The sequence below is a fragment of the Clupea harengus genome, chromosome 7, assembly GCF_900700415.2.
Source record: "Clupea harengus chromosome 7, Ch_v2.0.2, whole genome shotgun sequence".
Taxonomy (NCBI): domain Eukaryota; kingdom Metazoa; phylum Chordata; class Actinopteri; order Clupeiformes; family Clupeidae; genus Clupea; species Clupea harengus.
In genome coordinates this window covers 18,953,414-18,967,644 of record NC_045158.1, presented here as the reverse complement: position 1 = coordinate 18,967,644, position 14,231 = coordinate 18,953,414, and the positions used below count along the sequence as shown (strand labels likewise).

General features: G+C 42.9%; 1 protein-coding gene across 3 annotated transcripts in view; it reads right to left on the bottom strand.

Moving 5' to 3' along the window:
• taok3a (TAO kinase 3a) overlaps positions 1–11,592 on the bottom strand; it is a 54,323-nt gene extending 42,731 nt beyond the window's left edge. The window contains exons 1-2 of one of the 3 annotated variants that reach the window (XM_031570752.2): positions 11,523–11,592; positions 10,323–10,379 (exon numbers count right to left, since the gene is read on the bottom strand). The gene's annotated coding sequence lies outside the window, so the exon portion shown is untranslated. The other 2 variants (XM_012820345.3, XM_031570751.2) reach the window with 2 other exon arrangements.
• Positions 11,593–14,231: the final 2,639 nt, after the last annotated feature.

Below are 14,231 nucleotides of genomic sequence, written 5' to 3'. Positions count from 1 at the left end.
TACCCACGCTCACACATGCTCCCCCAGTTCCACACACACACACGCGCTCTCTTCTTCCTCTGCTTTTGTTGCCCTTGATCAATAATGCATTGCCTCAATCTCTACTGTATGGCACAAAAATCTTAAGGGACAACTAAAAATGATATGAGAGTGAAGCTGGGGAAACAAAAGGGCTTCCCCCCCTCCTCTCTCTTCAACACTCAGAACTACACAAAAACCAGCAAAAGTATAAGAATAACCCCTCCTCACTACCACCCCGCCTCTCCCCCCTCCCCCACACACTTCCGATAACCGAGTAAATTAAAACCGCAGGGACTCTGTGCTAACACAAAATAGACCTTCCCCGATCAGGGGGTAACAGGAAGAGCAAGAGTTGGAGGCCGTTACACCAGGAAACGGTTCCTGGCCCTTCGGGTTCGGCGGGGACTCCACTCCACTGCGGGGGGTGGTGCCAAAAAGAGGGGAGAGGCCGCTTTGTCGTGCTCGTGTACTTTTCCCTCCTTTTCCTTATTTTTCTTACCAGACAATCACATTTCCCAGAATTACTGTGGCTCCTTCAACACACAACGGCCCACATCGGTCTTGGGAACGGGGGTGGGGTGGCGAGCCGGAAGAGTAGAGCGGGAGAAGGAGGGAAAAGAGAAAGTGAGGGAGGAAGACTGAGAGGGAGAATGGGTGCGCAAAGAGGGAGAGAGAGGGAGAGCAAGAGAGGAAGAGAGAGATAGAGAGCGCAAGGGAGGAATAGAGATGAAGAGAGAGAAACAGAGAGACACCAAGGGAGGAAGACGGAGAGAGAGCGTTCCAGTCCCTCTTGTGTGACCGCAACATAAAAAGGGGAGGTGGACAACAATGTCAATTTTAAAGAAACAAACATAACAAAAGCAAGAAAGAGTGTCTAGAGGTGTATGGATGCATGTATGTTGGATGTATGGATGTATGGATGTCGGAGTGTGCGTGAATGTTGAGGGTGTGCACATGTGTGTGAATGACAAAGATCCGAGGGCAAGATCAATCTCCAGAGAGATGCAGGCCTACAGCCCGCTCCTATTCCAGTTGTGGGCAATTAGTCAATTATCTCTCCAGTGCGACCTGCAGTCCACACACAGCCAAACCCTAACCCTGCAGTCCACACACAGCCAAACCCTAACCCTGCAGTCCACACACAGCCAAAGCATGGACCAAAGGGGGTGCAGAGGGGCGCAACAGGGAGAAAGACAATGTGCAAGAGAGGGAGAGAAAACCTGTAAGGGAGAGAAAGAGCAAGAGAGGAAGAGAGAGAGACACAGAGGGAGGGTAGAGGAGGGGAGGGGGTGGCACAGTTTCCAGCCAGCTGCTGACTAACTAAGCCATTGTTCATTACAACCAAAGGCTCAGTGAATGTCATGAGAGCATCAAAACGTACACACCAAGGCTTTAAGTTTGAATGATTACTCAATAGCTCCCATTATTCCATTCTTTCCAATTGCTTTGATCAGAATCAATTCTGTTTATTTGGTAAGCGCCCACTGGCTTGGTGGACGTGTCACTCAGAGTGCTTGCTCAGATACAGGGGTGGGGGTTTGTATGACCTAATCTGCTTGGGAGAGGAAATTGTAGGTCAATGTATTACTAACAGCTGCTAGTGTAGAGGTGTTATAACACTGAATTAGAACGAGCAGAATGGACATTTATTTATGTTTCAAACTTTCTATTTTACTTTCTCCTTTTTATCTACTGTCGGGACACAAATGCACCATATAACATTTGTCATTTATTTAATGATTATGGGATGACCGAATATCAAACAAAACATGCCATCAACGCCGTCTTGGGTTAATTGACTTCCTCTTCTGTGACTGACATGAAGTTTAGTGTTGCAGAAGTGTTCTGTTGGCTTGCTGCTGTCAGGGATGTTCTATAAGGGGTGACAACAATATTCTGTAAATTCCACTTATAGCGACAAGCCACAGCTGTCAGATGTGTAGAGGAGGGAAGGAGTGGGTGAGAGAGAAAGGAAAAGAGGAGTGGGGCAGTGGAGAAAAAAGGCAAGTGGTAGAAAGAAAGAAAAACAGAATAAGATGGGGGGGGGGGGGGGGGCAAGAGCACAAAGCAATCTTTTTCGGACTCATCAGGGGCGAAATCTCCACTTGACCCTATGGAGCATGTCCAGTCCAGAGCAGCACTGGCAGTAGCCCATTTTCTCCCCAGATAGTGCAACGCTTGCTTGGGGAAATGCAACACGTCAAGAATGCTGTGGATTTGCAGTCGAACCAGCCAAAAATGTTCATCTTTTCACAGGCGTGGGGGGTCAGTAGCAGTGACTGAAATGTCCGAAGAGGACATGTGCACATCTGGCCTATAGGCCCACTGCAAGTCCCCCAGTGTGGACAGGAAGGGAGGAATGCCACCACATGCAAACATTCCTGAGGACTGCAGCAAAAAGCAGCCTGCGTACATTTAAAACACATTAGGTGTACATAAGATAGGCCAACATCAGGAGTGTTGCGAGCTGGTGTACACACCTCTCTCCTTTGTACGTCGCTTTGGATAAAAGCATCTACTAAATGACTAAATGTAAATGTAGAAAACACATTAGATGAAAGCAAGACAGGCTGACATCAAGTGTATTGTAAGTTGTAGTACACAACACCTCCTCTGGCTGAGAACAGGTAAAACTCGCCCAGAGCCCAGAATGTTGTGTTACGCAATGTTAACAAAAGTGATAAATAATTTGTGGATCAGCCCTACGGCTTAACAGGTTCTTCCTTGGCCCATGCTACAGCCCTCCACCAAGTTTAAAAAAAATCGGCCAGGTCATTTTTTGTGTAATCCTGCTGCCAGAGACAGACAAACCGAACCGAAAATATAATCTCCTTTGGCATAGGTAGGCTAACTAAGGGCTTTGTGCTAGCAGCAGTCACCAAAAACAGAAAGCCCCTGCTTCCCTCCCCGTCCTATCCTCCTTTTCACTTGCGTGTACATCAACACCCAGAGCTCTGCCTGCACCAACACAACAGGCTCACCCTCCTGCCCTGCAGAACACGGCTGACAGAATAGAACATGCCACATGTCATAAGAACACGCTTCTCTCCCGGATCTTAAAAAAAAGGAGGGGAAGCAAATTCGCCCTAACATCATCTCAGCCCCCCCCCCCCCCCCCCCCCCACCCAGCAGACATAACCTGGGCAGATGGGACATGATGGGACCCTTTAGCTTTAGCTCGTCTCATGATGAACGGGAGCAGGGTGGTGGCGGTGAGAGAGGAGGGGTGTGATGACGACAGGCTGGGTGGAGAGAGAGAAAAAGACAGAATGTGTGTATGTGTGTGTATGGGTGCCCGGATGCCGACAGGAAGTGGGAGAGAGTGGGCTTGATGATGGGGGAGAATGTATGTGTGTGTGTGTGTGTGTGTGTGTGTGTGTGTGTGTGTGCGTGTGCGTGTGTGTGAGAGAGAGAGAGAGACAGAGAGAGAGAGACAGAGAGAGAGAGACAGAGTGACAGTGTGAGCGGGGTGGTTGGATGGTGACGGACAGTAGGATCCGATTCATGACGTGACGTAACGTGGGGCTTACTCCCCTCCCCTCCACAGCTGCTGCTACTCGGCTGTGACCCGTTCCGAGTGACAGGCAGACGCCAAGAACTCCCAGAAAGAGCAGATGCTTCTGGCCCTGATCTAGGTCGGATCCGCTCCAGCTCCAGCTGTTATCTGGGCTGCCATTACATGCTCCTCATTCTACTCTTTCCTGTCGACTCAGTGTGCTCAACCAGCCCAGACAGCAGTCTCTCCCACAGAAGAGGGTAGACAGGAGATAAGCAACGTACTGCTGTGTACTATGCTGAGGTCACTGATGACGCTTATTGTAATGGACACTAAAATGTGTGCAAATGAATCTTGCACCCGTAATTTAACAGTTATAGAATGACCGATATGAACCGAACCGCGTCCTCAAGGACCCGATCGGTTAATTAACTTCCTATTCCGGGGTTGACACAGAACATAGTGTCATTGGGAATAGCAATGTCCATTCTACTGCTTTCTAATTCTATGGTCTCGCTGCCCCTGAATGATGACTGCACCACATGACTGGAGAGGTCCTCTAGCACAGAGCCTGGAACAAAGCAGTCAGACTTTCCAGGACAATGACTAGCACTATGAGCGGTTTTTACTCACACATCAGTTGGAATAATTGACCAAATGTGTGAACAATACCTCTACCACCCCATATTCAAAGTGAGAGTCCAATGTTAAGCTTTTAGTCAAGACCATTCAGACGTGTTTAGAATAGATGTGTGGCCTTTTGTTGTCAAATTTTCAGTTTTAGTTTCAGAGATGCCTCAAAAATGAAAGATGGCTTGATAGCTAGCCTTCTAGCTATAGCCTATAAAGTCGCTGTTACTAAGCATGTTTCTATGGGAATGGATATGGGCCCAATACACAGTTTACTGCTTACAGCTTTCTCTTTTGCTGGAGGACCCAATCATTCTTATTGCAACAGATCCCATTCAGTGCTGTAATTAGCATACGAATGCGTTTTATGCCGGTAATTAATTTTATAATAATAGTATAGTAATAGTATGACCTAACATATGAAACAAAAAGCGTCAAGAAGGTCCCCCATTATTTGATTACTTCCTCTTCTGTGTGCCACAGGAGACAAAGCGTGGCTGGGAATTGGAATGTCCACTCTATACAATACCATTTTTATGGGATGTAAAGAAACACATCACTCCACACCATACTCAAAGGAGTATGGATCAGTAGAATAATCGCACACAAATGATAATATTCCATTAATTCCATTCTATTCTATTTCAGTACTCATCATGTAATGGAGTCGATGGCCCAAATGTTGAATATTATATACTACAACATTAGCAGTATAAGAGTTATGCATTATGCACCATTATGCAGATGTGGGATATGCCTTCTAACGCCACATGGAAGGTGATTTTTGTACAAGACCTTATATAATGAGCCTGGTGTAACCAGACTAGGGCTGAACGATTTGGGAAAATAATCTAATTGCGATTTTTTACCAAAATATTGCGATTGCGATTTAATATGCGATTTTTTATTTTTATCCTCTTTTTTCCCCCAACAAAACGTAATGAATGATTTAAATATGACCAACACAATATTAGAGTAACATTTAGTGTAAAATCTTCTTTCCCACATTTTACATTTTTATTTAACTGCTCATTACAGAAACAAGAACAACAAATCGGTGTCAAAAAAGTCATTTTAAGTATGAACACTAGGCATGCACTTAAACACTGTGTGCAAAATGTATCATCTTAATCATTTTTTTTTTTAGACCAGGTTTTTTAATCGCGAATGTTGCGGTTAGAAAATCGCGTTCTATCATATCGCGATTAAATCGCAAATGCAATTAATCGTTCAGCCCTAAACCAGACCCAAATTCACTTGTGAATACACGCTCAATTGGAGATGGCTTCCAGTTGTTGCGTTCTAATGGGTGTACACCTTGGGTGAATTCTGCAACCAGGGCCCCAGCCTTTAACCAATCAGCATTGACCACTATGGGATTTACCACCAACAACGCAAGCTGATATATTAGGCTTTTCCCAAATCAATCATGGCAGTATGGCTTAAATTCTTCTGTTTGCTAGCGTTGCTACTACTGTTTGCCAGTGTTGCTATGACTGTTTGTGCCCCTTCGTCTAGCTCTGGCACTGAAGAAAATAAATAACTGGCTTGTGGTAACCACTCGCACGTAGGACTAATAGCAATCTCGAGATGACTTCTTCCAACAACTAAAGCGGTTTATTAGCCATATGATTTTATTCAACTGCCAGTCTGTCACCACCACCCGCATACCATCTCAGCTTAGCCTAATTGATGTGTCGGTATATGCCACGGCAGTGTCACTGGATCTTCCAGCAAGGTATGCGGATTCAATGGAAGAAGGGCGCTTATTTCCTATCGTTGCATTATTCTATGGGCCATAAGTATTTAAGGCCAGCAAGACTTGTCTAAGTAGGCTGACTGCATATTAGATACGTCATGCATGCTACAATCACTTATATCACCAGCAGCTCAGCTTTTTTTTTTCATTTTTTTTTTTTACACAAATACCATCATATACCGTATACTCTGGTGAAATGTCAGGTAGGTATGACTGCATGAAAAAAAAGATACCGCCTAAGCCTAAGCAGTTCAGTGCTTTTCTGAGAAAGCACAGGTAGAACTAACAACTCAGGAAAATAGTCACCATACGATTAACAAAGATGTCCTGTTAGGTGTTTGCAGAGGCTCTGTGTAATATAATATAATACCTTTACCAGTTGGCATTCCATTGGTAAACATCGGAGCACTCCTCTTTCATTGACAAGTCTCGGCCATTAATTGCGTCAAACACAAATCTACCATACCTCTTAAGGATAACATAATGTGAACTTCAAACTGTCTCAAACCAGATTGCTATGTCTTGGTGTGGTTCCTGAGGTTGAGGCAGGAAGAGCCATGCCTACCGTCATCTCTCTCATCGCTCTAAATAAACTCGTGCTCTTTTTGTGCAGTCCACAAGATCCTGTTCAGGCTTCCATACCAACCAGAAAACATCACCTAGGCCTTCTCTAATTATTTAACTGACAAGTGGCGCCTGGTCACATTAGATATCCAAAGCGTCAGCATCTAAAGCCCAACCTCTGACAGTCAGTCAGCAACAAGCTGAAAACACCCTGACCCTATTACCATCACACTAGGCTGTGTTTATAAAAAAACATGGTGAATTTTCCTGTTGTTCCCTTTTCAGTCCATACCTTCTTGATTGGATTGACATGAATTGCCCCCGCCCTTAAACCCCCATTTACACAGTGTTTATGTGTTGTCCGACGTGGCCTTGAGATCCACTCGCTTTTTACAGTGCTGCTATTGTGAAGCTGGTGGCATGGAGGCCAGTCAATATTGGTAATTAAATTTAGCGCCGGGCTAATCCTGTTAGAGAACATCTGCATTGAGTACCTAACTGGCCTCACAGAGCCCTGCCTCTACTTGCAGAGTGGGTCGACTTGTCTTTGGGAATCATCATTAAAACTAGCATGCATGAGCGCCTGAGCTTGCGGGGGAGAGAGAGGAAAAATATATAAATAAAAAAAATAAGAAAGTCAAGCACAATTCATCCCGGCATTTGAAACAGCATTCTTATATTAGGCATGCTGAAGCAGATCAGCACTCTGCATTAAGCCTGACAGCACCAGTTTAAATATTTGATGTGCTTTGCAACTGCGTCATACACCACTTCACTGCCGTAGCCAGCCGCTGACATTCTAATTCTTTCCCTCTTAATATATTTTTCAGAAGTTCTGCCGAGCTCACGTGTTCGGGAGGATGAGAGTGGGAGCATGCGGTCCTCTCAGGAGAGACTTGAAGGTGGTGGAAGGGGTGTGTGCGTGCGTGTGAGTGAGTGCACGCGTGTGTGTGAGTGCACGCGTGTGTGTGTAAGCAAGAGAGGGAAAGAGAGGGAAAGACTGAGAAAGAGGGAGAGACAGAGGTAGGACGAGAAAGAGAGTGAAAATGTGTGTTTGTGTGTGTGTGTGCGCGCACGCGCGCTTGTGACTGTGCAAGATCAGTGAAAGGGGAGGAAATCTGAATGCAGGGCTGCCTGTTGCAACAGGTTGTCAGACCTGGCAGCTGCAGAAGGCTGCCGAGTCTAGAACATAACAGCCTTGACTCGGGCTTGCACACTACGGCCCAGACAGTGCCATTGGCCATTAAAACACATTTAAATATAATTAAACACAATTGCACATCAAGGAGAACACCTGACATTCAGGCTGAAAAGGGATGCTCTTTGACCAACACAACCTGCTCATGGTCCAAGAGTAGTTAGCAGTCATTCTAACGAATTGATTGGATGCGTGTGACAGACAGCAGTGTCCCTGGGCCACAGTCATCTGCTCTAATTATAAAGAGCTGGTGTCCTTCCAGGCCACTCACTGAACTCGCTTCAATTCGATTATCACCGACGTAAACAAAAGGTAGGGTTACTCATACACATCCTACACTGCTCTATTTCAGGATCCATGCATAACGCATCATCAGGCTCTCAGAGCCAAGGGCAGGTGTTCTAAGGAAAGGATGGGAGGAAAATGGGCAAATATCTGTTTCAACGATTGTTCTGTTAGCTGTGCAAACACATACCTTGGTCAATAATTTAACTAAGCTTTTTCTTCTCTATCTGCAAAAACCAAACACATTCTGCAGTGAAAGTGCGGCATCACTGCTATAAAGAGAAAAAAAAGCTCTCCTTGAAATTTGAAAACTTTATTCGCACAAAGATTATCCAAAGCTCTTTACAGAGCAGCCAGTGTGCAGTGATTAAGCCTGTTGCAGAGGTTTAAACTTTGCCTCTGATGCAGGGTGAAATCTGTGTGAGCAGGGTCTGAGTGGAAGCCTCCCTTTCCAACAGTCTGGCTGATTAAGCTGAATGTCAGGTGCAGCAGAAGTTGTCTCTCATACACCCATAATAGAATACATATAAGAATTAAACTATACTGAACCCTATGCAATGTGCTGTCTCTCAATCAAACACACACACACACACACACACACACACACACACACACACACACACACACAGATGCTTGACTACACTGTCCATTACATGTTAGTTTCGCATCAACGTTGACAGGCTAGACATAGTAAACTTAAAATACACAGAAAGGTTTGCTTACGATTGAGTATTCAAAGTTCTAATGTCTACAAACAAGCCACACAAAGTCATTATGGTGCAGAGTATCCCATATACCCAGTTCAATAAATAATACAATGTCCTTTATATCACTATGACCATTATCAGAGACTAACAACCTAAAATCAGGCAGTCCCTCATGTCTCTGCTGGTGGTACGTTAGACAAAAACAAAACCTGGTTAAGTGGAAAAACTGTGTGTAGAATACACTGATCTAGGATGACAGTCTCATAATGGGAGCATAACACATTTATCATATTGTCGCCCTATCCATAACAATATTGAAATTCAACCTGTTAATCCCAAGACAGTATGTACCTCCTGACAAGTGAAAACATGTAATGTTACTTCCTGTGTGTGTGGCTTTATTGGTGTTGTGTCATTTTTTCGTCTCCACAGTCTGCAGTCTCAGGTAACTGCAGCACGTTATAACTTAAAGCAGCAATAAGTAGTTCTGTTCCAAAACTAGAAAGCTAACTACCTAAAAAGCATGCAAAAACCTTACAAAATACCATCAACAGACCAGTAGGCACTGATATAAGCTTGCCAACACACTAACTGGTGTCTTTTGGCAGTATAGCTGGCAATATCATGCTGTGAAATTTCTTCCATTTTTGCAGGGTGTTCCAGCCTGGAACATAAAACTACGTAGTGCATATCCTGGATGGCTAGTGGGAAAGACACAACTGTTCATCTGTCTTTTACATGACCATATGCTATAAAAATGAATTTGAGGATGGTACCAAAATGAGTTGCCTATAAAACCATACCTCAAAAAGTGTCAACTGAATTGTGGAAACACGTAGCTATTAACATCAAATCATTAGATCAAGCTACAGCTATAATCAACAACTGAAAGGGAACTATTATATTAGCTTTGAGAAAAAAGTAATGGCTGTTTAAGGCATCCAATTATTACTGATTCACGGAAGCGACAATTAATTCAAGCCTACTAACTTCTAAACCAGCCAACAGAATATCCAGAATAAACAAGCTATATCATGGCCGCTCCTCGACACACCACCAGAATGCGTTTTCAGTAGCGCTGCCTGTACATTGTGGCCAGTCACTAGGCTACTAGTCGTCACGCTCTAGCTTCGAACCCCACTCTCACAAGAGGCGCGCAGACGAAGCTTCAAAACCTCGCACTGTCGAACACAGGAGCCGAGAGATGGGTGAAATGTTAGTCAGAAAAAAATGTCACGCCATACAACTCGGTCTACTGATGCTGTAAAGGCGTATAATCGCAATGAAATTATGAAATACTAATGGAAGCAGTACATTATGAGAGGAAATGTTCAGTGTCACACAAAGAGTAAACGGATATCAAATACGTCAACCAAACCGTTATAGCCACCTAGCGAAAGGTTTTATTTCCTTTCTTTTTTGTCGAAACCACATACTACCCTGTCGACGTTATCAGCTTTACAGTACACTCAATATATTCTCTACAGATAAGATAAATGGTACAATGCTTGAATACATTTTCAACGTTACCCACATTTCTTACCGTTTCACAGCAGAGATAACAACGTAGTACAGCGCCAAGAGCAGAGTAAATACCACTTATTATTCCATTGGACAATCTGATTAGCTTTGATAGCGACACGATTGTTAACGTTAACCTACCTTAGTAATGACAGTCGCCCTTTGCTCCATGTCCCTGTGTCTTCATTTCCTCCTTATCTGTTTAATTGAAAGTAAAATAATAGAACTGTGTCAACTGAGCGCCAGCTGAGCTAGTTACATGAACGGTTTAGACAGTAAATATGTAGCGATAGGGAAGACGACAGGGCTAGCAAACCAAACTAGTAGTCTATTCGGGCACCTTTAACTGCCGTCTGACGTTGCCCGAACATATGCCATCACAGCTCTCAACTTGGTTGCGTTCACCCTTCAGTCTTTACGCGAGCGAATTAACCATGCAATTTGCTAAATGAAATAGGCTGAATTACAGAACACACTATTCTTCTTGTATTACAGCATCCACCGTTAAAGAAAATAAAAAATGAGAGCTGCAAAAGCGGCAAAACATAATTCAGATTGTGAGGGTTAATTCGGTCTATCGCTGGCTAACTAGCTAGCTAGTAGGAAGTGAGCGCTTTCGGTTACAAGACTTGCTAGTTTTTGAGAACCAATGTGGTAAGCAACTGCCCTACTCTGGCAGGTGTAGCTCTTGTGCGTGGCGTTAGCAGGTTAGCTGGCTCACCTACCTGCTCTGAATTAATTTTAAAACTAGTTACATTTAAACTTTAATATCGACGTGCTCATTGCATCAGCTGTCGTGAAGGCTATACAAGCTGTGATCTAAGATGTGTGCAAAATAACATTCGATAAGTTGCACTACTTAAATTCATAACTAAAGTAAGATTATTTACTATTAACTGACCCGTCGCAGTCTTCATTGAGGTTTCTTGAGCTTTCAAAAATATTCATTCCACCTCCAAAGATGAGAACTTGCAAGTGGTTAGGCGTTTTCTCCAGAATAAGTAATTGCTGTCTCTTAACTTCCTGAGTCTGACCTGTTCTCTTCTGTCTTCCAACGACGTTGTCAAACGGAAATAAGAAGTTCACTGAGAATGGTTCAACCTTGAAGTCGACAAACGGGTTGGACTGCTGCGCAACTAACTAGACAACTGTAGAATCCTGCTACTTGGCACACTTTTGGTAGACACATCTCGTAGCGTAAGAAAAATTGAAATATGAAGAAATGGTTACATACTGATGCAGATTTTCTTTTATACGAGAAAGCATTAGTTATTGTAACTGCACACTGAAACGGACCTTGTCGACTAGAAATTGGAATGGCAGAATTGTCTACGGTATTACCTCACTAATAAAAAAGAATCCCTCACAGTCTGCTGACAATATTCCAGCGGAATCATGCGCGAGCTACACTGCCTGGAGCGATTGTTTGGAACAAGAAACGATTAATTGCAATAGACAGCAAACCGCACTCGTTTTCAGTCACTAAAACATCAGTGCAGTTTGTCTGCCATCTAGTGTCCAAGGTTTAAAATGACACGATTTTTTAATTCACGTCGTCGTTGAATAATTAAAGCATCCATTCCCTAAAGCACTCATCCCCTTTCAAATCCCACAACAGGTCGATTACGTAGAAAGACTATTGTACTATTCATTTTATAGCCATAGGCTATAGTTGTCGTCTCCATTGTGCATGATAGATCTTTAAAAAGAAGCTTTTCAGGGCTGAATGTACTATAGGCACTACACAAGAATGTGTGTAAGAACACATAGCGTAATATGAATATCGCTTACAATGTCATGATCATGTTACTTTAACTATTTACAAACCGTTTTCTGTTAAATTAAGTGATAGTTGTAATTAGACAAAATCCTACTAATATGTAGCACATACGTAATGATAGCACCATATGCCTAATCCCTCCCCACTGACAAATGTACAAAAATATATTAGATATGAAAATGAGATGATTATCCTGTGAAGAAACAAGCGCCATTGTACGAATTATATTTGTATTTGTATCTTCTGAATGTTGTAAATAGTTGCAAGAAACTCGACATAGGCCACATGTAGTGACCGCAGGCTGACCCTCTTAGAAAGGAGAAGCAGGATGTGTACTTTCAGAAATATTTGTCACTTCTCAAGCACCCACCACTCAGGACTGTGCACACATTTTGGGGGACAGGTGCTGAAGCTATAAAAAAGGGAACTTCACTCACAAACAAAAAATTAAAATAAATAAATACAGTTACCTAGTAGTACATCAGTCATGCATGTAGTTGTTTGTTTGCTTGTTTGCTTAATGTTTTGAGTATGCATATGGGCTATAGCCTAGCACGCCTTTTTCTAACCCATTCCCTATCAATGAAGGTCCTTGACATGCTGTTAGAGCATTAGTACGTTACATACAGTTCTATCAGTGCTAAGCAAAAAATAGACCATTAACCATGTACTGCATATTTGTTATACGTTTATATTATATTATGTTACTTCCTGACAAAAGTACTAGCGGTGTTCACTCGTTCTCATTGACGAGACTATTATTCTCCAGACTGCGATGTTCTTGTTAAAGTAACACTATGCAACATTTTGACACTTTTTGAGGTATAGTTTTATAGGCAACTCTCCCCTTTCACAGTTCACCCATGTTTTCATCCCGCAATAGCATGTACATAATAGAAATTATCTTATATCAATTCTTACTGTTTTATATCCCTAAATGACCATATCCACAGATTTACACACAAAATCTGTGTTTGCTATACCCGATGTGGCAATTGGATTTTGCACTGCACTAGTCATAGGAAACCCTTTATATTTCTCCTCTGCCTCATCATCATGTGTCCAGTCTCCTCATAACTCTGGTCATGAACTCCCCTCCCTTGCCTACCCCTCATCCACTGCTTACAGTATAGCAGTGCACAAACGATCATTTGACATACATCGAGACAAGATGCTGATCCTGCCTCCAGGCTTCAGTTATGTGTTAACACTCTAGCTAAGTATGCACATACGCCCTCTGCATCCTTATCAGTGTTGTTGGTTAGTAATGTATTGCCTGCATTCCTTAAATTGCAGTGGCACAAATCATAAAATGTTCTATAGCGTGAATCATGCCTTTGAGCTCCACATCATTTCAGTGGAGTAGGCTGGGGGCTATGTACTTGGGCTTCATGGCCAACTGTATCTGGCAAGAATAAAGGTGAATGGTGAGTGATCAAGGGGGAAATATAGCATATATGTGGACAACACATGAGCTCCATATTGAGGTTTACACAAAAGTGTATGCATGAAGTGATGGAGACAGACAGTAAATTGTCCAATTGAGATAAGTGTTGCGGGTTATGTGTTAATTTCTGCTCTTAAAGTATTGCTTGGGCCATAAGTGTATTCATATCCCTCCGGCAACCATCTTCGTGGCATTGTGTGCTTATGTGGCACAGTAACTGGAAGCTCTCTCGCTCCACTTTCATAGAAATTAAACTGCCCAAATTGTGTCATTGCAGGGTCGCCACAGACCATCTTTATGCCTTGATGGATACTTGCTGAAACGTTTAAATCTAAAGCGTTCGATTTCCATGCCTTTGGTCAGAGAATTTACCTACACCCTCGTATCTCATCTTAGGACTGGAAGCCTATTGACTGCGACTGTCATGTCCCAAATCCAATCGTTTTCCATGCTATGCTAGCAAACTAGCTGGACAAATGGCACGGTAGTAAACGGGTAATAAACACAATACAACTAAACCCCGTTCACTGAACGAACGAAATATATGGCATGATACGTGCAAAACGTGTTCAAGCATACAAATTAACTAGTAATTAGCATGTCTCTGAATCGGATAATGGATAACAACAACAACAACAACGTCAGAGAAGATGGCAAGTATTAGAAATTATCTGCTTTTAACACAGAAGTGGACATGCTGTGTGCCTTCATGAAATGTCGTCTAATGAATATACGATTCGTTTATTTTCATAGTTCGGTCATTTATAATGTTAAAATAAAAATGATATACAGTGATCCATCCATCATGAGTGAAAAAACAGCA